Here is a 24,255-nt window from a genome sequence, read left to right on the forward strand (position 1 = left end):
GGGTCCAAGTTTGTGGCAGCCATGGAGCTGCCCACCTTCAGGATGGGATGGACATGGATGAAGAAATGGCCTGGAAACAACAGGCCCTTGCTTACAGGCTCTGGAACAGTGTCTGGCCTAAAGGATTCCTACAAGATAATAGGGAGAGAAAGCAGCATCTCAAGAACACAACGAATTTCAGATGTGTGTGTGGGGGGGGCAGGGGGGACTTTCAGAGTCAGAGAACTAAGTCGTTCTAGAACAAAGTAGTGCAGCTTTCTCACATACAAGAGCTGTGGTCCAAACTCATGCATGCCTCATATGAGTGATATTTCCTATATTCTTAAAAGAGTGTCAACCTTTCTCTTTGAGGAACACTTTTCTTTCCCTCCTCAACTGGTTTGTATTAAGTAACTTTGGGCTTTCTCCCACACGTTTCCCTTTCTTCTTGTAGTTTTAAAACCTATACTTACAAGAAGTCCATGATAACACTGCTCGTTACACGTATTTGGAGAGCCTATGGAGAATGCCATACCTTTGAAAACCTCAAGCCCAAACCAGCTATACCGATCCATTAAGAATGGCCGTCTTCACTTCAACCTTACAAAAATGTTCCAACCCAATTCAGGCTTGTTATGGTCTCAGAGTGATCTTCATTTACAAGAATTTCAAAAGGATCTCTTAGAACTTGAAGGGATTATGTTTCTTGTCCTCGTTGGGCAGTCTAATTGTCAAGGGCAGGATTTCCGATTTCTTACACAAATGCGGTAGGACACATTCTCTACCCCAACTTAGCCTTTGCCCAGCTGGCGTCAGGAGCTTTGTTGTGCGGGATCAGGAAAAGTTGAGAGAAGCAGGGAGGCAGGCAGAAAGAGGACCCGAGGATCAAGGAGCAAGGAAGCCCAAATTTATCCAGACTAAAGGCAGGTGAGGGAGGGGCCAGAACAGAAAGCTGGGGCCTGGGCGGGAGAATTCTGGGTTTGGTGTAGGAGGCTCTAGATGTGAGAGCTATCTCTGTGGATTGGGAATTGGGTCCTCTTTCATGTTCTTTAGGCATCAGGAGTAGACATTGGTTTAGAATTCTTTTAATTACTCTTTGGCTCACGTGTGACGTTGCAGAGCTGAGCCACTTGGAGCTCTATTATTTTTTAGGATCCCACACGTTTAGGCTCTACTGGATTTATGATAGAATAGTTCCTGTAAGGAGAATGTCAACTTTTCTAACCAAGGCCTTAGTTAAACAATTCGAGTCTGGATCCACGGAAGCCTTCCTCCATCCTTCAGCAATTAGCTAGCTCCAATGTGGTTATGGCTCTGTCCTAGTGTTCATACCCACCCCACCCACCTCGATATGGTAATTCATCAGTTTATGTATTTGTATCCCTTCCTTGGCCAGAAGGCTCTGGAGAATAGGGACCAACTACATCTTATTGCTCTTTACAGTTTCAGCCATCGCTAAGACCTTACCTACTTGCTGGCACACACTAGGTCATCAGTAAATGTGCTTTGAGTGACTGTATGAGGCTACCAATGGCTGTGATTCACTTAAGACTTCCAAATCTCTCTTTAATTAAGTCCTGGAAACATTCAGGCAGTATAGGATGAAACAGTCTAATAGATTCTAACCTGTTGCCTCTGGGAACTGATCTAACTTAGGAAATGGATGTAACACCAGGAAATGGTCTTGAGCTCTTGTAGTCAACTTTCTTATAGATGATTCTGGGACTGGAAAGATGGTAAGTTTGCAGATGATTCTAAGCTGCCCTCCAAACTTAGACTCATCCTCAACCCCTGTTGTTCTCTTGTCACCCACATTCAATCCATAGCAAATCCTGTTGGCTTTATCTTCAACACATGGCCCCAATCCCACCCCTTCTCACCACCATCCCGGTTCCTGGTCCACCAATCCAAGCCACGACCTCGCTTACCAGGACTGTTGTAATGGCCTCCCAACTGGTCTTCCTACTTCCACCCAGGCCCCTGTAGTCTGTGCCCCACCTGCCAACCAGATCATGACCTTCCTCCACTCAAAGCCCTCTTATGGTTTCCATTGTACTCAGAATAAAAGCCAAAGAAAGTTCTTTCGATCTGGCCCCTGCTGCCTCCCTAGCCTCCCCCAGCTCCAGGAACACTGGCCTCCTCACCCTTCCTCAAATGCATGGAGCATATTCTTATTTCTCCTGCCATGCAAGGCTCTGCCCCAGATATCTGTGTGGTTTTTTCCCCTCACCTTCTTTATGTTCTTCCCACTGAGGCCTCCCTTCTCCGGCCTCCCCAGTGCAGACTGCAGCTCCTCTGCCTGGCCCGCCCCGGCCTCCTTCCCTATTGAATTCTCCAGAGCACTTCCATCTGACCTATATTTTGCTTTTTTATTTGTTTCTTGTCTATCTCCTGGAGCATGAGATTGTGTCATGAGGGGGAGGACTTTTGTGGGCTCTGCCCACCGTTGCATCCCAGCACCTGGCACAGGGAAGTGCTTGACGGTGATCAGGGAATAAATATCAAGAGGTCTCACGGGCAATAGGCAATGGGTGGGTTGCTCCTTATAGCCCGAGCCTTGGTTTCTGACGTTCACAATGATGGTGGCAAGATGATCATCTATACACGTGGAATGTCTGCAGCCTAAGTGTGGGGGATTCATGTGGAATTCTTGCCTGGTTGCCTTCTTTAAGGGAGATCGAGTAGCTCTGGGCATATGGAAGGGCAGCTGAGCAAAAGAGAACCCAGGCCTCCATGTCTGGAGTTCCAACAGTGGATGGAAACCAAAGGAGGTTATGCTTTGTGCTTAGACCTTGGAATACACAGAACCTCAGAGGAGAGGTCCTGGTCGCTGAGGACACATTTGGCTCATGTGTCGAGGATGGAGGAGCTCGGCTGGGACTTGGGAAGCCTCTGCCTGGGAGGAGAGGGGTGTGGAGGCTGCTCCGGAAGTCAGGCTGGGGGACACTGGGCTGGAATTGCCTGCACTCAGATGAGGTTCCCTGGATTGAGGAGCTTATCTTCGCAAGATGTTGTTTCCTAAATTGGATGGGACTGGACACTGGATTTATACTCTGTGCTTACAATATTTTTTAAACTTGTACAGAGTTTTCATTTTAATACATCTTAAGCTCTTTTTTTGAACTGGATGATAAGATTGGCCCGGGGACGGGCAGTGCTGCGATGAGGAAGGATATCCTGAGGTTGGCGGTTTTCTTCTGCCATGACCCAGAGAATAGAAGCTTCGGGTTCCAGAATATCAAGCTGGTGCAGAGATATCTGGGACCCTAGTGAACCAGGCAGGATGGCAAAATCCTGGTATGGTTCTGGTGCCCAGGGGCACAATGCGCTTCTCAAATTCTTGTCTAACTGCTCTGAGTGCCCAAGGCCCCACAGAGGTTCAGCGAGACGGAGGACTGGCATGGACTTTGTGCCTGTGGGGATGAGCCTACAGACTTGTTATTTCTAGGGGCCATCCCAATGTCCCTCTTCGGTTGTCGTCTGTAAGTGTGTTCTGCTGGAGTATTACAGCATGTCCTGCTTTGCAGTGGGTTGCAGCTTGGTCCCTGGGAATCCTGACAGAAGAAACGCGGCAAATAAGAACAAAGGCTTCACAAAGCCACCGGAGTGAACAAAAAAATGGCCCATGAACTTGAGTGTGAGCAGGTGTAAAGGGAAAATACTCTGACCCTTGTTGGGAAGAAGATGAGCCCTGGACTGTGAATTTCAAATCAGGACAAGAACCAAGGTCAAGGCAGATTCCTCCCTTAACTTTAGGGGATCTGGTGCCCTTGCCAGAAAACAGGGGAGAGATGGACACCCCAATGGACAGACTGTTGGAGACTGTGATGGGACCGGGAGGGAAGCCACTCAGAAAGGAGCACCCAACACGTACCAGACATTTCATGTCTGAGAGCACCAGAAAAATTCCTGGAATCGTTATTGTTCCCACTTTCTAGACCAGGACAATGAAGCTCAGAAGTAGATCATTACTATCTCTTTCGAGTGTTGGGATGGAGCTCAGACCGAAGGCTGACCTCCTCAGCCATCTCTTATTCAGTCCCTTCCTTTCTTCAGCACATTTGGATCGAGGGCCCACCTTGTGCCAGGCCCTGCTCAGGTGCTGGATACCTGGCCATTGCCAAAGCAGGAATGCTCCTGCCCTCATGGGGCTTCCGATCTCCGGGGGACGTTGTAATGAGCAAAACAGAACCAATTGTCATGGCTGTGGTAGCACCACAGAGGGGCAATCAAGGTGCAGTCATGGGGAGAGAATGGAGTGGGCTGTCCTCAGGTTTTGGGGTCAGGGACAGAGATAATGTGAAGCCCTGCGCGGGAAGGGCCAGGTGTGGGTTGCATCTGGCCTGGGGGAGCAGTAGTGATGTTGGGGGGAAGGGGTTATGCATGTCACAGGAGTGAGCAGGAGGGAGAGGGAGTCAGAAGTTGCATCTCGAAAGTGTGTGCCTCTCGGCCCTTGCATGTGGGCTTTGCCGGAGGGGAACTCCAGTCAGAAGAGGAAATACTGCCCTGCTCAGTAGGTAGGAAACTTCTGGTCTTTGGAAGTCAAAGAGATGATGGGGTCTGGAAAATACCAACAGCTTCCTGACAGGTGTGGACACAGTTCCACGGAGAGATTCCGAACGCATCATTAAGGCAAACAGAAGGCGGGGCTGCATCCTTTCTATGGGAGGCTGTGGGACATCTTTTCTATGGGACAACAGGCTGTCTTCCCACAGCACGAGCTCTGATCCCAGATCAGAAAAGAGGCTGGGGTGGAGCCCTCTGGGAGTGCAAGTGGGTGGGGACCAGTGTGGGTGGGAGCCCATCTACTGTGGAGACCCCGATGGCATTTCTCACCGAGGAGGAAAGGAGAGGAGGGAGGGAGGTAACCTTGATCAGATGCCTTCTCTGCCGAGAACTGTGTGTCAACCATTCTCCCTGCTTCACTTCCTAGAGGTCTCCCAGGTCTCCAAGGGGGAAACTGAGGCACAGATAGGTTAAAGTAACTTGCCCAAGGTCAATCTGCTACTAAGGGTGTGCTGTGCTTTCCTGACTCCAAAACCCACGTTCTTTCCTGTGAAGTAGGCTCAGTGGCAGCAGACCAGCCAGGCTAGGGGAGGAGCAGGACTAAAGGAGCAGGACCTAGGGGTCATTCTGGGGGAGGGGAGTGATGATGGGGAGAGGGTGGATGGTGAGAGGACAAGGGGGCACAGGTGGAACTCTGGTGTACTGGGCTGGGCCTTGAGTTCTGGACGGACTGACTTGGGTTCAAATCCCCCCTGTCCCAGTTGCTAAAATCCAGCAGGTAGAGAGAACGTCTTGAATATCCCCATTCTCCATGCTGCCCCTCCCCCAGCCTGCCACCCAGAGAGGAGGCCCCCATGGCTCCTCTTGCCTCTGGCTGCCTGAGTAAGCAGTCCCCCAGAAGAGCCTGACTCATTCACCTTGGCTCCCTGCCACCCGAGCTGCAGGGAGGACAGTAGTCCAGTGGCCCCATACCTTCTAGCTTGGTCTGACTGCCCAGCCCCCTCCGGGGCCAGAATGGGACAATCCCACCGGGACTCTTCGGGTGCTACGTGCAGAAGCCTCCGCCTGTCCCTCACCACCCAGCACACACCTATGCTGCTGTACTGTACATGGTTGCGTGTCCATGTTTCACCGTCCCTCACTAGACTGTGAGCTCTTGCAGGGCGGGGATGAGCCTGAGTCATCTCCTGTCCCTGGTGTCCATGACAGGATCTGGCACAACACAGGGGCTGCTCAGCAAGTATTTGCTGAATTCCCTTCCTAATCGAACGGGAAATTTCCCCACCCTTGCCTTGGGATGGTCCCTGGTGGAGACAGAGCCCCGTGGCCCCGGCTGGTACTTGCAAGGCTCACCCCGCCTCAGCAGCCCTGGGATGCGAGGTGCACGAGGCACCTGCCACATTTCGGCATTGTTTCCTCCCAATGCTTCCGTTCCAGCCCATTCTCACTTTCTGTCTTGGAAAATCACAAGGAAACTCCACACTGCTCCTGGAATTCTTGCCAACGTGATTCAAGCAGAATTGAGCACATGGCACTGGGTTCCCGCACAAACAAAGACGTTGCCGCTTTCAGCTGGAGGGCTTCCTCCCTTCTGCCAGCCTGGGCCCCCCACCCAGGCAAGAGGGGCAGCGTATGTGCCTGGCCGGCCGCATTGTCACCCACTGGGCTCCCCCATGGCGGGTGCACCCAGGTTTGGGTGGTGGGTCGTGAACTAGACAGAGGCCAGCTCCCCAGGGAACAACCTGGACACTCACCGTGTTCCCATCCCTATTCACTCGCCACTCACCCAGGGCTTCCTGCATCAGGTCTCTTTCTAGTTTCTCACTTAGCTGCGCTACTTGGAGTAAACTACCTACTTTTTCTGTGCCTCGGTGTCCTCCTCTGGGACATGGAGAAGGTCACAGCCCTGGCACCTCACTGTGGGGATTCAAGGAGACACAATGCGAGTGCCGTGTATGCTTGGTATACAGTAAGCACTCAGTAAGTCTTGGCGATGACGCTGACGTCCTGTGCCGGCATTAGCACCTGTTCCCAGAGCTCAGGCCTTCGCAGGGTGGTATGTTCCTCGACTCTAAGCACTTTTACTGGGAAAACCATCCCTTCCACGCTCGGACCCTCCCAGGTGCACTGTGTGAGAGCAGGTCTGGATGAAGGCTCCATCCAAATCCAGTGTCGAGAAATGGAACGAGGAGCTGGGCTGACATGTCTATTAGACACATTACTGGCCTAATAGTGGCTTTCTCCAGGCCCTCCCTGCAGGCTGGTGGGCAAAATTTAAATGCTGGGTTCCTAAGAACTGAAACAGCGCTACTCCTTTGTTGGAAGATCATGAAGTCTCTAGGGAGGAAAAACGTGTGGCATTCGCCACTTGGGAGCTGAGTGACTTGGGATAGACGACTCTTGTCCTGTGCCTGTGCCCCCGTCTGTCTCAGGAAGACTCAGGGTGGTATGGGTGTCAGGGGCTTGGTGGGGTCTGTTCCCAAGAGCGGCCACCATACCAGTGATGCTGTTGTCCCAAAGCCTCTGGGGTTTGCCTGGAGCTCTCCTTTGCAAAGGGCTGTGTTATCCCTGCTGGAAGGCAGGGCTGGAAGGAAGGAACTAGCCCCAGTGCATGTCACCAAATGAAGGGGACACCACAACTGATGGTCCCCTAGGTGGGGGGACCTGGTCCAGAACTTGTCATAGGACAAAGCTTCTGGGATTAGATGCAAAGTGGCCTAATGGGCTGGGGACTTGGAGCTGCCGGATTTGAATGGTTTCTCCACACCCACTCCCAGGGGAGCCTTGGCAACTTCTTTAATTTTTCTGAGCCTCAGTTTCTTCACCTGAAAAATGGGTGTGATAATACCTCTCTTTGTGAGACTAGAGAATTAATAACAGCTTATTAATTATATTCTAAGGCACTATTCTAAGTCACTCTGTGATGTACTTATGACGATTATAGCCTCACTTGACAGTTGGGGAAACTGAGGCACAGAGAGGTCAGTAACTTGCTCAGGGTCACTCATTCATCCCATTTCCTGACCTGGTCCCTGCTCCCTCCTCTGCTCTCATCTCCTACTCCCCTGTACATGGGAATCATGACTGAATTGCTCAGGTTACCCCCAACTCTCCAGGCCAACCCACGCCTCTCTGCCTTTGTGTTCCTTCTGCCTGAATTGGCTGTCTCCTTACCTCCACCTGACTCAGTCTTGCCTATCCTTTAAGGCTCACCCCAGGTGTCTCCTCCTCCAGGAAGCCCTCCTGCCGAGGCATTAGAGGTAGGCATTCCTTTAGCCTGGCCTCCCCTAGATGCAGGCTCTCACCACCTGCAGGGGACTAAATGGATTCAATTTCCTCTTCCTCGGCACTTTCTTTCTCCTGGGCCTGTGCGAGGCTGTTTGTGCCCCTCCTCAATGGAGGTGCCCTTTTCTCCATTTCATGGTTGAGGAGACAGGATTTGAACACAGGGTAGTTCTCCCGGAGGCAGCTGGGTACGCGTTCCCTTTAACTTGTCTCTTTTGCTGGACCCTGGCTTATTTATGTCTCTGCCTCCTGGGGCCCTACACCATATAGGGATTCAAACAATAGTTTTTGAATGAATTCTGAGCACTATGAGGTATTTCTAGAATAATAATAGTTAAAAAAAAAAAAGAACAGACCTCAGTCAAGTGCCCAGGGTTTCCATTCTCCAGGCTGGTTGAAGATGAGGGCCCATCAGGACAGAAGGCCGGTGAGCACAGACCCATGCAGCATCTGTCCCCACCGGCCCACTCCAGGGCCTGCCGTAGGAAACGCTCAGAATACACGGACATGTCTCCCCATTGCGGGTGACATCTCAGACAGCCCTGCTCTCTGTGATCCCAGTCTGCTTGGGGACCCCCGAACCCAAAGGTCTTTGGTTTAAGCCAGGGCGGTATTTAGATCTCTGCTCTCCGCGAATCAGAGAAATTGGAGGTCCGATGAGTACCGCACGCACCCGTGAGACATGACAAAGCAATACAGAAGCGAAAGCCCTCAGAACACCCATCTTCTCCAGCATCCGGAATTTTTTTTTCTTTTTAGAGCAAAGCCCTGTAATATTAATAAACGGCAGCGAGAAGGGTAGAAAGTGACTCTTTCCCTTTGACATGGCGAAGATCACAGGGACTGGAGGGACCTTTAATCTTTATTAATGTGTCTCCGGGGGGACTCTCCCCACGAGCTGTGGGAAGCAGACATGCAAAGAGCTTGCTTGTTCGCGGTCCTCAGCCTCCCCGGGCGCCTCAGATGACTGCCTGATACCGTTCAGAGTCCAGCAAAGCCACGTCACGGGGACCTGCTGTGTCCCGGGCAAGAACAAGGCAGCCCTAACCCAGCTCCCATCTGTGGGGGGCTGGATGACACGGGAAATTCAGGACACGGGCCTCGGTCACATGGGCCCGCTTCTAACCAAGGGCACCAATGCCCTGAAGAGGCTCAGAAGGAACCAGGCTGTCTGTTGCAGGGACGAGCACAAATCATGCCTGGGGGGGGAGGGGAGGGGCACACCTGAGTTCATTAAGGAGCACAGCCACTAATCAACACCCTGGTTTCCGAGGACGTTCCTCTGCACGGCCTGGCTGAGCGCTTCTCCGCACCCCTCCTTCCCTATAGCCGCGCTTGCGCCCAAGCACGCTACAGACCGGGAAAGGTCTGTAACTGGATACCATGCAGACCTAATTCCATGGACTGAGTGAGTCAGGAATCGCAAGACAGGTTCAGGCGTGCGCGACGGAATTGAAAAGTTTTCTAGTAAGGATATGAGAGCCGAGAAAGTTGCAGGGTCTCTCTCTCTCTCTCTCTCTCTCTCTCTCTCACACACACACACACACACACACACACACACACACACGCATGCGCGTATGCATGCTGAGAAACGGAGAGGCATATTTTGACATTCATTCTTTCAAAAATACGGAAAACCCCTCGGTGCTAAGCACTGTCCTGGGCACGGGGGATGCAGGGGCGGATAGGATCGCTGAAGCTCTTGGCCCCCAGAGCTTATTTTCATCCCAGTGTTCTTCGGGGAGTTTCTCCAGGAGCCAGAATGGCACAGGTTAATCTCGCTAAAGCCACAGTGCAATGCAAAAAGGGCACTCCCACTTTCTGCCCCAGGGAGCTAAGCTCAGGGAGGTCAGCCTGTCGGAGGCGGAGGCGGCACGCTAGGCTGGGCACCAGCTAGGCTGGGGACCAGGATCAGAGCCTGGTTTCCAGGCCTCTTCCTTTTCTGCTCACTGCTCAGAGGCGACAGAGAACTCCGAGCTGGGGCGGCTGGTGCAATCCTGGAGGAAGAACCCGGGTGAAGTGTGCTCAAATAAAACATCACCTAATTCGATTATGTTCGCTAGACTGCGGTATAATAAAACGGAGTTCCTCATAAGCATCATCTTCTAATGTTTACAGAACAAGAAAGCAGAATTAAGAGAGGAATTTCCAGGGAGAAAAGCATGTGTTTTAGGCTGAAACGTAAGGAGAATAGACCCAGAAGAAATCGATTCCTGATTTTACAACCCAGCTCTGACGACGGGATGCCTGGTGCACCGGGCGGTTGACTCCTTGGGGGCACTGCTGGGGGTGGGAGGTCCCACTTGGAAGGACCCCAGGATGGGGCATAGGGGCCCTTGGGAGACTCGTTAGAGGGAAGGTTTGAGGGTCCTGCTGTATTTATTCGAAACACTTCCTTGCTCATCTCTAACTTTTGGCTTCTCCTCCCGGTGTCCACCCTCACATGCAGCCAGAGTGATTTTTCTAGCAAGAGTAGAGCCTGGTGATTAGCACCGTGGATCCTGGGGCCAAGCCTCCTCGGTCTGAAGCCTGGTGTGCTCCTTCCCAAGCTGTGTGACCGTGGGAAGCTTACTTACCCATTCTGGACATCCAATGCCTCATCTCGAAGTAAAGGTTGAGGTTGGGCCAGACTCGAGGTTGTCAATGAGGCTAGAATGAGCCAGTGTGCCTGAAGCACTTAGAGGGAGCCTGGCACATAGTAGATGCTCAGTTAGCATGAACTGCCTTCATTATTTTAAATCGGCATCTAGCACTCCTCTTTCTAAAACCCATGAGTGAAGGCTGTTCATTGCCCTCCGAGGGAAACCACACAACCCCAAGAAAAACCCACACCTTTGTGATCTGGCCTCTGTTGGCCCTTCTAGAAGTTTTCTGTATCCTGTGTTGCTCCATCCTTGTATGTCCCCCGCTGGACCCAGGGACCAACAGGCCCTGCCAGCACCTTGTTCTTTCCCTCTGCTGGGCCTCCTGGTACTTCTTCCTCCGTGAGGATCCCCCGCCCCTGACCATATGCAACATGAAATTAGCTTTCAGACTCAGCTCCTGCCCTGGGGAGAACTTGAAGGACCCCTTCATCTACCCTAGAACTCACCCCTCCCTCTTCTAAGTGCCTCTACCAAGCCCCCTGCAGAGTGTGGCCCCGGGTCTCCTCATGACTTCATTGTCCTGACCTGCTCACATGGCTGTTGTCTCCCACTCGACAGTTAGGGTCTGGGCCTTGTTTCTGAGCTCCCAGTGCTGTCCAGGACATAGAACTGTGCCTCAGTCAGTGGCTGCTGAGTCAATATGCCCATCTAACAAGGAGAAAGTGTAGGTCAGTGGGGGCACTTGCAAACCAGTTATTATTATAAAGTAAGAACATGCCCAGTGAGGGGGAAGTTTTAAGTCCGTGCAGAACCCTGAGAGGCTGTTCAGATGATTTCCCTGGTTAAAAACCCTTTGAGACAAAGAGCCGGGGAGGGAATGCTGCATTTTGCCATCACATCGCCTCTGGATCAAGGAGGAATAAAGCGAGGGTTCATGTTTCTCCTTCGAGAAATTAGGTCACTGGGTGTTGTTAAATATGCCTTACAGAGCTATGCTAATCAGTTCTCTTCTGGCCTAAATATCTGGTAATTATCTTGGTTTTTTGCTTTGCCAGTCTTGGCTTCCTAAAGCAGTTCACCCATGCTGTTACTTCTCAAGCTCTTCAAGGGTCATGTTCACCATCACCACCAAATGGCGAGCACATCCGGCTCCTGCCTGGTGCCTGGTGCCGGTCTAAGCGGTTCAGGCACTCGGACGGCTCAGATTTCCGCACAATCAGGAGGCAGGGGATACTATTGGTTAATGCTTCCAGGGCCTTTGCCACCTTTGCTGAGCTCCTGGCCCTCTCTTCCCCCTCGCCCCTATTTCCCAGTCCCTGCTCCACTCTGCATCCTGGCCACATGAAGCATGTGGCTTCCCAGGCACAAGCCAGAGCTCCACGGTCTGGGCTCCCTACCTCCCGGGTACTCTTGCCCACTCACCCCGGGATGTCCACCTGCCTCGGGTCTGTATCCTCCATGCAGCCTCTGAGGTCTGGCTTGAGTCAAGACTGCCAGAAAGTTCTATATGAACTCACATTGCACTCAGCGTCCAAACCACCTGCTTTAATCTTTGGCAGTCCACTGCTTGTGTGTGCACATGTGTGCATGTGGATGTATGAACACGTGTGCATGTGTGCACAAGCGTGCGCATGTATGAACAGGTGTCCATGAGTGGCATGTATGAACATGAGCGTGCATGTATAAACTTGTGTGTGCGTGTGCATGTGTGAACATGTGCGTGCATGTGTGCACGAGTACACGCATGTACGAACATGTGCACACGAGTATGTGTGTATGAATATGAGTATGCGTGCATGTATGACCTTGTGTGTATCAAGTGCCTGCATGTGCATGTATGAATACGAGTGTGCATGAGTGTGTATGTATGAACATCGTGTGGGTATGTGCACGTGCATGTTTGGACACGTGGGTATGTGCGTATGTACGAACAGGTGTGTGCATGCACGAACACGTGTGCACAAGTGTGTATGTGCATGGATGAACATGTGTATGAGTGTGTGCGTGAACAGGTGTGTGCACGTATGTGTGTGCTTCTGTGATCACTCTCTTTCCATATTTAGATTATACACTGTTTGAAGACAGGGATCAAGTCTCCTTGTGTCTCTCCGCTCCCATAGAACATTGATCTAACTATAAGATTCCCCTCACAGACTTCGTTCATTCAAAAAAAATCAATTAACAAGCCTGTATTACACATTCATTGTGCACCAGACACCATGACCTGCACTGGGGTGTTGGGCTGGACTATGACTGATTGTTCATGAGAGGGCAAACACGAAGAAAGAATTAAGGAAAAACCCAAAAGATTGGGGAGCAAATCATCTTCTGAAGCTCAAAACTCCACAACCCAACTTTTGTCCTAACGTATCAAATTAGGTCACTTACAGATATCATTGAACATGAAGTGTAAATACCGATTCTACAGCTTGCGTCTTCTGGCTAGTTGACTTGTTTGGAGGGGTCTATTTTTTTTTTTTTTAAAGATTTATTTATTGGACAGAGAGAGGTCATAAGTAGGGAGAGAGGCAGGCAGAGAAAGAGAGGGGGAAGCAGTCTCCCTGCCGAGCAGAGAGCCTGACGCGGGGCTCGATCCCAGGACCCCGAGACCATGACCTGAGCTGAAGGCAGAGGCTTAACCCACTGAGCCACCCACGCGCCCTGGAGGGATCTATTTTTTAAGTTTGTATCTTTATAACCTGATGATCTTGCTGGGCTATTACAGAAAGATTGATTATCACAGTAGTTAAATAACTGAGCTTTAAAATAGGCTCTACCCACAATGCGTTCAGTGTCCAGAACACCTCAGGTCAGGCCTTCTCATACCTATTTCTCTGAAGGAGAAACTGAGGCTCAGTGTTTAAGTCATTTGCCCAAAGCGCAGGCCAGGCTGCTGGAATTGCCAGCCGGGTCCAAAGTGTCTGTTCTTTATTCTACTGGTGTCCGTGCCTATGTTTCTGAAGTTCTAAAATTATAGAGAAAGAAAGAAATGTTTTGACCTTGTGCTAATACATTTTCTATAAGGTCAGAAATAAATAAGTGAAAATTAATCTGACAATCTGCAAGCAGACTGAAAAATACCACTCTACTTTCCCCTTGGATTCGACCCCCATAATTGGGCCACTCATTGACAGCTGATTGGTTTAAATAATTCATACCCTTTCGTGGGGCCTATTGCTTGGAATTGGCATTTGCTTGATGAGGTCTGTGACTGACAGGCGATTATAGGCTGACATGCAGAGACGGGCTCAGACCTGCTACCTCCCCCAGCGTCGTAAGGCAACTCTCTGTGTCAGGACCTCAGTGTTCAGTAACTCATGGACTGGTCAACAGACAATAGCTTGTATATTCAGAACACATACGCCTTCCCAGCCTTCCTGTCGACCAAAGGGAGAGGGCTGGCTGTGTTTCCTGGCTGGCTGTGTTTCCAGCACCCGAGGTGCTGGTGCTCTAAGTTACAGATGTGACTGGAGCCGTGTGCTCCCAGGGCTTGCCTGGAGCCCCTCCCTCCATGTTCTGCAGGACAAAGCTTCCATCTCCTTCCCAGGCCATTAGGAACCCAGAGCTTCTGCTATGGAGGTGGGACTCCAGTTTCTCCCAGCCCTTCACCCAGGAAAGATGCTTCCACTAGTGGGAAAATTGGCAAGTCTTTTTGAAGAGAAGAGAGGTATATTCAGAGATAAGAGGGCAGGGATGGGAGAGGGGCTCAGAGGGCCAGAACGGTGGTAACCCCAACAAAAGGCGAGGAAGAAGGGCACTAAGGAGTGATGGCAAGAAGGAGACAGATGCAATTTATAGAGAGGCTAAAAACCTTTCCTTGGGCCCAAGGTAGAAGAGACGAGAGGAACAGAGAACTTACTTAGAGCCACAGCTGCTGGAAGTGTGTGGAGGGGAGGCCAGGAAGGAGCCCAGGGAGGGGCAACATTTGGAACAGATGGAGAGGAGATGGGGAGCAGGAGGCTGAGAAGCCGCGAGCACGGAGGCGTCCTCCGCCAGGCTGGCTTCAGTGTGGCTCTGCGCAGGTAGAGAGCAGCAACGCTAACTAGCTGGGTCTTAGGATATCAGATTCCCCCAGCTTGCTGGGATGACCTTGAACCCAGGAGCAGTTTCCATTCCCTTCCAGCTCTCACTTCACATGGTCAGTCCTCCTTCCCCACGCTCCCAGCAGACATGCTACCTCCCACATCCTCGCCACCATCAAACTTCACTGGATCCCCCCTTTTACACGTGTGTTCCCCACAGCCGTGGCCCGCCCAGACCCCCTGAATCTGGATCTGTGTTTTAACCAGACCCTGGGGTGGGGGTGGGGCTTGTGCTCTCTGAAGTCTGAGAAGCAAACCCAAGGACTGTAGGCTGTGTGGGCTGAGGCTGGCATCTCCCTTGCTAATAGGGCTGGACACATCCTTAACAGATCCATGTTGAAGGAGTGCAGTAATGAATGTTTGCAGAGGCAAATACAGTGGAGTCGGGACGGGGCCCAGTGACGGGAAGGAAGGTGATCTATCAAGCTGAATAGGCAGCAAGGATTAGGAGAAGGTAGAAAAGCCTGGAGGTCGAATTCTCTGAATGCCAATAATGGCAGGACTACTGGTAAACCTTTTATGGGGACAGTCGCCTATGAAGAAAGTATCTTGCAGAAGGCACACTGATCTCTTTTACAAATTCTTAAATGCAGTAGAAACAGCATCTGTATGGAGGGGTCATTCTGGTGGAAAGAAGAGGCAAGAACACTGTAGGTGGAGGGAGAGGGGGGCAAGGGGAGACGAGAAGAAGGAGGTGTGACCCCCAAGAGCTGGGAGAAAGCAGAGAGGGCTGGCACCCTGCTGCTGCGCTGTTGCTAGAGGAAGCGGAGTTGGTGAGCTCAGGTAGGGGAAGAAGGGCGTTGGACTCTGCCCAGCGGTTCCAGCCTCCGTGCCAAGCCCCCACCTGGGTAGCGCACTTTACAGTTGATGAAGTACCAGAGTTCTAACCTATGTCATCTCTGCTTGTCATTCTAGGAACTGACAATGCTCAGGGGAGTGGGAGAGGTGGCAGCGAGCATCTGGAGGGGAGAGTGCAGTGAGTGAGGGAATGGGGTAAACTAGTAATGGGCCATGTGAGTCTCTCGCAGCTGCCCTTGATTGCTGGTGGACCATGGGGCTTGGGCAGCTGGTGGCCCATCCCTTCCTTAGGATCAAGAAAGGCCTGGCAATGCCCGTGCTTGGTCAAGGCAGCCCTGGAGACCAAGGAGATCAGCTGGCTGGGCCCCCACCCTGCAGTGGACAGCTGTGGAACTGATGTTGGTCCATGGGTGATGGTGCCATGGGGCTGGGCCACCATCTTGGCTCTACTGCCTCTGAGCAGGGGGAGGGGTGACCACGGGAAAGCGACTTCACCTCCTCCTCAGCGAGGACCCAGGGTAAACTCATTCCCATTTGACAGATGGGGAAGCCAAGGCCTTGGGCAGCCACCAAAACAGTTGGATTGAACACAGGCAGTTTGAGTCCCTAAACCTTGCTCGGAATCATGGTGCTCGACTCAAGTTGCAGGGGTTCAAGGTGGGCACCCTGGAGCGAGATTTGCAACCGGCTCTCGGCTGATTGGCTGTGTGACTCTCCCGCAGCCTCCTTCCTCATGTGTTTGATCGTGGGAACATCTCCAAGGGTTGTTGGTAATCAGGATTAAAGTGAAATAATACAAGCCCGTCATTTTGAACAGCGCCCCGCACATAGTAGGTGCTCAGTGAATTCTGGTTTTTGGTATTTGTCGGCCTGGGGGAGTGCGGAATATGGTAACTTAAGGAGGTGAGGGATTGAAAAGTATTGGGCCTTTCCCCTTGTCTCCTTCTCTGACCCAACAGGTGCGCTTCAGAGAGCTCCTGAAGCCACGTGGGAGTGAATGCCACCCTGTGACATGGGTGCTTCTGGATGTTGACTTTTTTCAGAGAGCTGGGAGTACATCCAAGATGGCAAGTCTCATTTGTATGGATAACGGTCCTAGGAATTACGTCCCATCAAAAAACCACGGGCCTGCTGGGTGACATTAAGCTTCCGATGTCACCCTGCCAGCTGAAGACACGGCTGTCACTGCGGTGTCAGGGGCTCCAAAGGACCCGGCTCCCTGCTCCTTCCCTTTCCATAGGGAGATATTTGAGACAGAGAGAGAGGGAGGGAGAGAAAGGCTGATCTGAATCTTCTGAGCTACCACTGACAACAGAGACAACAAGATGGCAGTGACAGCTGCCATCCTTACGGACCACGCTCTGCACTGTTGGGCTGGACCCTCACAGCGACGCCAGGAGCCAGGCATGCCCCCGTTCCCTCATTCTAAAGAGGCACCAAGAGGGAAGCCGATTTGGAGGCAGTGGGTGCCTACCAGTCACACAGGACCTGCAGGGGTGTCCAGGCCCCCTTGCAGTCCTGCCCCAGCCCTTGGGGGGGAGGCTTGCCTCACGCCATCTCCTGAGGAAGTCAGACATGCGATATGTACAGCCGGCCACACAGACGCAGCTGATCTCGTGCTCCCTGTTGCTGTCACCGCACACCAGCCGTCTGGACCTCCCTTTAATTACTATGGTCTTGAAGTCCCTCCAAACCTGACTCTCTAGTGGGAGCCGCAGATCCTTCACTGTTTGGGACCATGGCCCTCTCTTTAGGAGAAGAGAATTTGCCGCCTGTGACTAAGGCAAATTGATACCACTCACGGTATACCTGCCGTGTGTCAGGCATGTGTCCCCCGTCACTGCAGTAGCGGCATCGCTCGTCTTGATGAGAATTGCGAGGCTCAGAGAGGAGAAGCCACTGGCCTCAGGTCACCAGCTGACTCCCTATATTAATCACTGTAGTCTCAGATCTACCCTGCGAAGCCCAGACCTTGTCAACACCCCATTCCAGGGAGACTGCTCGGAGGAGGCCCTCTGCAAGAGGGTCCTTTGTACGCTGTGGCTCCCTACTGAGGTGTTAGGAATTACCTACACTATCTGTTTTCCAGAGGGGCAGACAGCCTCGGAGGGGGAAGAAAGGGCTTCCGTCAAGGTCACACCACCCAGAAGTGGAAAAGCAGACGGCCTCTAGCCCAGACCTCCACATCTGGTGCCATTTCCCCTACCCCTGCTGCTTGGAACATCTACCGGCCAGCCTCGGCGAGCACCCTGGAAAAATGGCAGGGACCTCATTTCCCTCAGCTGCCGATCGGAAGACTCGTCTCTCTTTCTGCCTCTTGTAATATGAAGTGTGTGTGTGCACGCACACGTATGTGTGTTTTAAAAATCTTTTGTCAGCACCAAATTCATCTGAAATTGCAGCAGGAATAATACTTCAGTGTCCTCTTTATGCTCTTTGGTTCTAACAATCTTGCGGTATCAAACGACCTGCGCTTCAGAGGAAAAATAATAATGAATGACTTAAAATAACTCTGCGGCGGAAAATGAAGGTTTGATTTGAATTGCAGAGGGAATGGCTCTCTTTCAGTCCCTCTCTCTCTGCTTCCTGGTGAAGGCTTTCAGACTCTGCGAGATCCTTCTACATTCAAAGATTCCAAGAGACCAGGAAAACCAGAGTCAACGTATTTGATCTAAACGTATATTTGTCAGGCATCCATCCCCGTAATTCCAAAATACCCCTAGAATCCCCTTAAGAATAGAAAGCATTGGTGCTTGGATATCTCATGTCTTAAACATTGTATGGGGCACAGGGAATAATATGGTTTCCCTATCACTGTACTGTCTCCACGAGCATCTTTCTCCAGGATGCGCCAGAGTGGTCCACACACCACTGAAGTCTATGTCATTAATCACTATGATCCATCTCAATACAAGGGAATTCTCAGAAGAAGCCAAAATGCAGATTTAACCAATGAGGTCCTATCTGGGCAGATTCATTATAACTCCCTACTTAGGTCCCAGGAGGACCTGGCAGGTCAGGGGGGTACCATCCGTTTTAATAGAAACCCTGCTTAACCCACATGGGTATAAATGAAGCTGAAATTACTGGAGAAGTTTATACTGGCGTGTGCTGACCCTGTGGCTCTGTTCAATTGTAATAAAGTTCTGCGGATTTAATACATTTTCTCCATAGAGTGTCACCGCGGACAGAGTTGTGAACAGCACATTCTGTTTTTGCCCTGAGAATAGTTCTATTCAACCAAGTGGCCAATAGGAGCTCAGTTAATTAATAAAAGTACTTTCCTTTTAAGTACGGTTTTGAGTACTGTCGTGGCTCGGCCGCCCCTGATTGCACAGACTTGAACAAAGCCAGTTTGGAGGTCACTAATATGAACTTATTACTCAGCTGTTATTTACAAAATGTACTTTGAGGCTCCGAGTCATGAGGTCAGGCAACCACGCCAGCGGGTGGAAAGAAGCGAAAATTGGTGTTGGATCTGTTGATACGCTGAAGCCCAAAGGGAGGGTGGCTGTTTACCAGGCTCACATCCCAGGTAAAATGAGGCCACACCAAGTTATGGAACTGTTACCTCCCCAAATGCCGATTGGGGTTGGCTTGCAAAGCGCTGAAGAATGAATCACACCCTGTCCTGGCTGAGGTTAATGACACACAATTTGGGGTAGGAGGAGGAAAGCCTGACTTTGTCCAATGTTACGTGAGGGGAGCCAGCAAGTCCACAGAACTGGGAAAAAAGGACCATCAGTCAGAAGCTCAATTTTTAACCCTTGTGTGCATCAAAGGTTCTTCCTCATCCCCTTCCCCTCTGATCTTAGAGGATCAGCCCACTCTCTCTATCACCTTCTACTACCCTCTTTCCATACGCATTCACATTTGACCCAATTCCCCCTTCTATCCAAAGACGCGACCCAATTCTCGAGCGTTCTCCCCCACAGTTCTGACCCAATTCTCTCATCATTTCCACAAAGACGTGACCCAATTTGGCTCCATCCTTCCCTATGCACATGCGATAACATTTCCCCTACGCCTCCCCACACTACAGATCTGACCTAATTTCCACCTCCATGCTAGTCATTCACACCTGTTCCCCTCCCCTGCCCCGGTGGACCAGAGCCAGACGTTTACCTTCCCTTTGTACAGGTGACACCAGTCCCTTCTTTCAGGGCTGAAGACACAGCTCTACCGTTAGCGGCAATCTTTTCTTTCCCCAGGTACGTTTACAGGGATTTGACCTGATTCTCCCACTCCTCAAACTTTACTCAGGTCATCAATATCATAGCACCCCCCTCTTCCCAAAGACACGTGGGTGGTGTTATTGCTGGAACGTCCAGCCCTTCGACACAGCCAACATTCCCAAAGTTTTCAGCACAACCCAGGGCAGACAATTGTTTTGGCACCTGGCATGACCAGAGGAAACTGCACAGCTGCCTGTGCCTTAATCCAATGTTCTGTTATTAGCTTATTTTTGAAGAAATCATTTTGTTGGCAGCATATCCATCAGCATTTTGAATTTTCTTTATAAAAAAATATGATGTGTGAACGGTTCTGGTGGTGTTGTGGACAGCTCAGGGCTGAAGGTCTTTACAGGAAAATGTGGGAAAGAGCAAAGGCACCAGCCACCATATGCCCCCTTGGCCATGTCAGTGGGACTCCTTAAGAGGTTATAGGAGATTGCTCTCCATGGACTCCTCATTCTCGGTTGCTATCTAATTAAAAAGTAAATATGTTTTAATTATCACAGATGATTTTTTATTTAGCCACTAGGAACCAGACCACCATCATTTTTGCATTTCATAAAAGCTCTTAAGCAGCTATCAGGTGACAAAGATATCACGTACTATCAATTTTGGGGACTGATTTGGGTGAATGACCTTGGTCTGGGGGCAGGTGGTTGAGGGAGGGCACAAGAGGGCTTTCAGAGCCTCGTCCTCCCTTCTGTAACTGTTTACTCGTCCCTGCCCACTGGTCCATTTGTGTTTGATTCAGGAAGAGCCTGTTGCTCTCCTTGCTTTTCTCTGAACTTGGCTGAGCTGGGTGACACTCGAGGTGGAACTAGAATTAGAGATAGTTGTTGTTTTGATAAATCCAGCATATTGGTATGAACAGAATTTCTCTTCTAAAATGAAGTAACATGAGTTAAAAGGCTTTGGATGCTATGAAGACTGTTCCAAATGTTCTTATGATGACAATCCCTGTGATCATTAATGTCATTACCATCTCGATCATTACCACCTTCATTACTACCTCTCATCACCATCACCACCACTGCCACCATCACCACTGCCACCATTACTACTACCACCACCACCATCACCACCACCATGATCACCACCACAATCACCACCATTACCACCACCATCACCCTACCAGCATCACCACTACTACCATCACTGCTACCACCACCACCATCACCACCACCATCATCACCACCACCACCACCATTACCACCACCATCACCACTACCTCCATCACTACCACCACCATCATCACCACCATCACTAGCACCATCACCACCACCACCACCACCACCACTACCATCACCACCATGGTGATGGTGGTGGACACCGCTATGGTGTCCATTTTTGGCACAGATAAAGGATGCCACCATCACCACCACCACCATCACCACCACCACCATCACACCATCACCACCACCACCATCATCACCACCACCATCACCACTACTCTCACCACTACCATCACCACCACCACCACTACAACCATTATCACCACCATCAGTACTACCATCACCACCTTCATCATCACCACCTTCATCATCACCACCATTACCACTACTCCCATCACCATCACTACTAACACTATCATTACCACCACCACCATTATCATCATCATTGCCACCACCACCACCATCACCTTCTTCACCAGTACCTTTATTTTTACCAGCACACCACATCTAACAACTCTGAATCTGTCCTGCACTCTTATTCTTTTTTCCTGTCAACCTTTTTATAAATTTATTTTTTATCTTTTGAAAATTTTAAGATTAATTTTATTTATTTATTTGAGAGGGAGAGAAAGAGAGAGCAGAGGCTGGGGCAGGGGCAGAGGGAGAGGACCCCACTCAGACTCCTTGTTGAGCATGGAGCCCAATGCAGAGCTCATCTTATGACCCTGAGATTACAACCTGAGACGAAACCAAGAATTGGTTGCTCAACTGACTGAGTCACTCAGCACCCCATAAATTTATTTTTTAAATAAAGAACAGGAATGAAAAATAGAAATATGATGTCTTATGTTTTATTTAAAAATTTTTTTATCTGCTTTCTTCATAAGTTAGAAACTCAAGATTTGCCTATCTTGTCAATTGATCAATCAATCTATCTATCCATCCATTTATCTATCAAACTATCCATCATCTGTCTACCTGTCATCTTCTTCTTTCTCTTTTGGGTTGCATTTCAGTGACTTTTCCCTTTTTCTTTTTCTTCAGACCTCCACCCTCACTTGCAGTTGGTTTGGAGCTCAAAGCCTAAAGCGAACCAATGCAGCAACCTAGCACATAGAGAATGCTTCCAAACGCCCTAGTACAGAGACCAGAACTTTCTTATTTGGAAACAGCACAGTGAAGAGCAACTCAATTATTTTATCTTTCTGTGGGGAAAAGAGTACATCTTTTTATTCAGCATCAAAAGCTTCTAAAATGGAAGAAGGCAGTAAATCCAAACCTTTGGTTGGCACCTGGTGCTTTAGGGACATGATGGGCACATTGTTGACAACCAGTGAGTGCTTGCTGAATTGGACTTGAGTGTCAGCTTTCAGGCAGGAGAGGACTTAAACCCGTAGACCCTTGGGCAGCCACCATTATTCTTAGTCTCTTTTCAGACCACATCCTAAATCTCTCCCACTCCTTCCTTTTGTCCTTTATCGAAATTCATGACCCTGATGCTGAAGTAAAATTGATTACTAATGTTTAGAATCCATTGGGTATCTAGGATTTAAATTCCAACGCCACCAGCAACTAACCTGAAAAGGTCATTTTTCTTTTGGTCTCAGTTCTCTCATCTGTGCAATGGGAATTACTGCCATGCAGGAAACATGGTAGAGATTGAATGAAAGAAAGTCTATACAGTGGTAGCTCCCAAAGTACCCAGCCCATGCTAGACATGTACTTGGTACATGTATATTTCCTATGGAATATCACTTCCTCCTCTGCTATAGTGTCCATTTTGGGCACAGATAAAGGATGCCTGGGCTGCATGGTCTTGGGGGTCAGCAATCCCTCTACCATCAGCTTATCTTTACAATGTTTAGCCATTAGGAGAATCAGTTCATTGGATTAAGGAAGTGTAACATAGGCAGACCTGGAGGTAGAATTCCCCTGTGGATTTGCTGCCTTTAACCCCTGGATAGCCCTTCTCCATGGACAGGGATGATTCTCACAGTATGGTAATACCTGGAGAAGGAGTTACAGGGTGGCAAGCACCTTGCTGGAGTGAAGAGGGTGAAGAGGGAGCCCTGAAACTGGCCCCCACCTCTGCACCTGTTATTTGTGCCACTTTGGATGAATTACTTATTCTCTTAGCTCCTTAGTCTCCTCCCTGCTACACGAGACTTTAAGACAGATGCTACATGTGGTTCTGAGGATACAATGAAAGCCCTCAGCACCTAGGGGGGTTGCTCAGCAGATGTTTTCTTCTCTTCCTTTCCTCTCTAGCCTCTCTTTCTTTTGAATGCCTCCTTTTTTTTTTTTTTTTTTTTTTTTTTTTTGCATTTCCTCCTCTTACTAGGCTTTGTGGTACAAGATGCTGGCTGCTCACCGGTGGCTTGTGTGGAACCTGCAGTTGCTAGGAGGATGGCCACTAAAAAATCCAATAAGCAATAAATATTTGATTGTATAAATAAGAAGAGCAACAACACAATTATTTGGGATCATTATTGTGAAATCAAATGAGGCCAAAGTGGTAATAATTGCATTGAAAGTCAGTGGACATCTACACCCTCTAATTTGTTGTAAAATACTACCCTACTTTATTATTGATGCTTAATCATGCAATTATTAAAAAAAAAGACCTCCAAACTGACAATACTAATAATGGTGATAAATCTTCCCGACACGGAGGGCTCTCACTTTGTTTTAATTGAAGGAAAGCTATGGAAGTGTTTTCCCTCATTTGAAAAAAAATCTTCCCTTTTTTCTCAGGCCATCTGTCTGGCTATTAAAATCCCATCAGCTTCATTGCGAGAACGCTTACTTCCCCCACGCCTGTCATCCCAAAGGGGGCTCTTAGAGCCAACTAGTTCATGTCAGCTCAGGCCCCTCCAAAGGGAAGGCACACTGCTCTCAATTCTTTCTTTGAGGCATCCTTTCTTTCTTTCCCAGCCTCTGCATTCATGGCCGCATAGAGGGTGATTTATTTCTAGGCCCCCACGTTAATACCCCGCAATTAGTTTATACCTTTAATAATGTGTTGATTTGTTCAACTGCTTAAGAAATGACTGTCTCTTCTCAGCGGTCTAGGCTGTAACAAGACAGTGCTGGATCTCCAGGAAAAACATGTTTGGGGTGACGTTCTGAGCTACAATTTCAAGAGCATGCTCTACAGATGAGCCTGGAAACCAAGTGGTTGAGTCAGGACCCAAAGTAGAAAAGGACGTACCTGTGTTCCTCCGCTCTGACCCAACACCTGGAGTCCTAACTCACATTATTGTGAACTTGTCCCAGACCGTCCAAGTCCTTTCTGCAATTACTGTCATGCTAGATGATCATTACTATTCCTACAAGGCTGGTCTCACTCCCAAGGATAATCGTTACTGAGAGATCTCATAGCACTTTTTCAAACTAGGGGCAAATCCCTCGATGTTTGAGAGACTCTAGAGTAGAGAAGGAAATCCCTTTACTTCCAGTAGATGCAGAGGAAAGAGCGAATTCCTTTCACTTAGGTGGTCTTGTGAGGGGACATCTCCTGACCCTCTTCAGGTTCCTGAAGACCCTATGGGAAAACAGAGGGCAAGTCCTCCAGCTCAAGCCCATCTGTCAGCAAGGGAGATAGGCTCACAAC

At 49.8% G+C, this 24,255-nt stretch overlaps 1 protein-coding gene and 1 long non-coding RNA gene across 2 annotated transcripts in view; one reads left to right on the forward strand and one right to left on the reverse strand.

Moving 5' to 3' along the window:
* The window catches only part of LOC125107511 (uncharacterized), a 62,451-nt gene extending 43,939 nt beyond the window's left edge, over positions 1–18,512 (forward strand). Inside the window, exon 3 of the long non-coding RNA XR_007129579.1 lies at positions 16,195–18,512. This is a non-coding gene — a long non-coding RNA (uncharacterized LOC125107511). The remainder of the gene's footprint in view (positions 1–16,194) is intronic.
* Positions 1–24,255, reverse strand: part of CACNG2 (calcium voltage-gated channel auxiliary subunit gamma 2) — a 110,609-nt gene that overhangs the window by 68,108 nt on the left and 18,246 nt on the right. The gene's annotated exons all lie outside the window — the stretch shown is intronic.

The sequence above is a fragment of the Lutra lutra genome, chromosome 8, assembly GCF_902655055.1.
Source record: "Lutra lutra chromosome 8, mLutLut1.2, whole genome shotgun sequence".
NCBI classification, from domain to species: domain Eukaryota; kingdom Metazoa; phylum Chordata; class Mammalia; order Carnivora; family Mustelidae; genus Lutra; species Lutra lutra.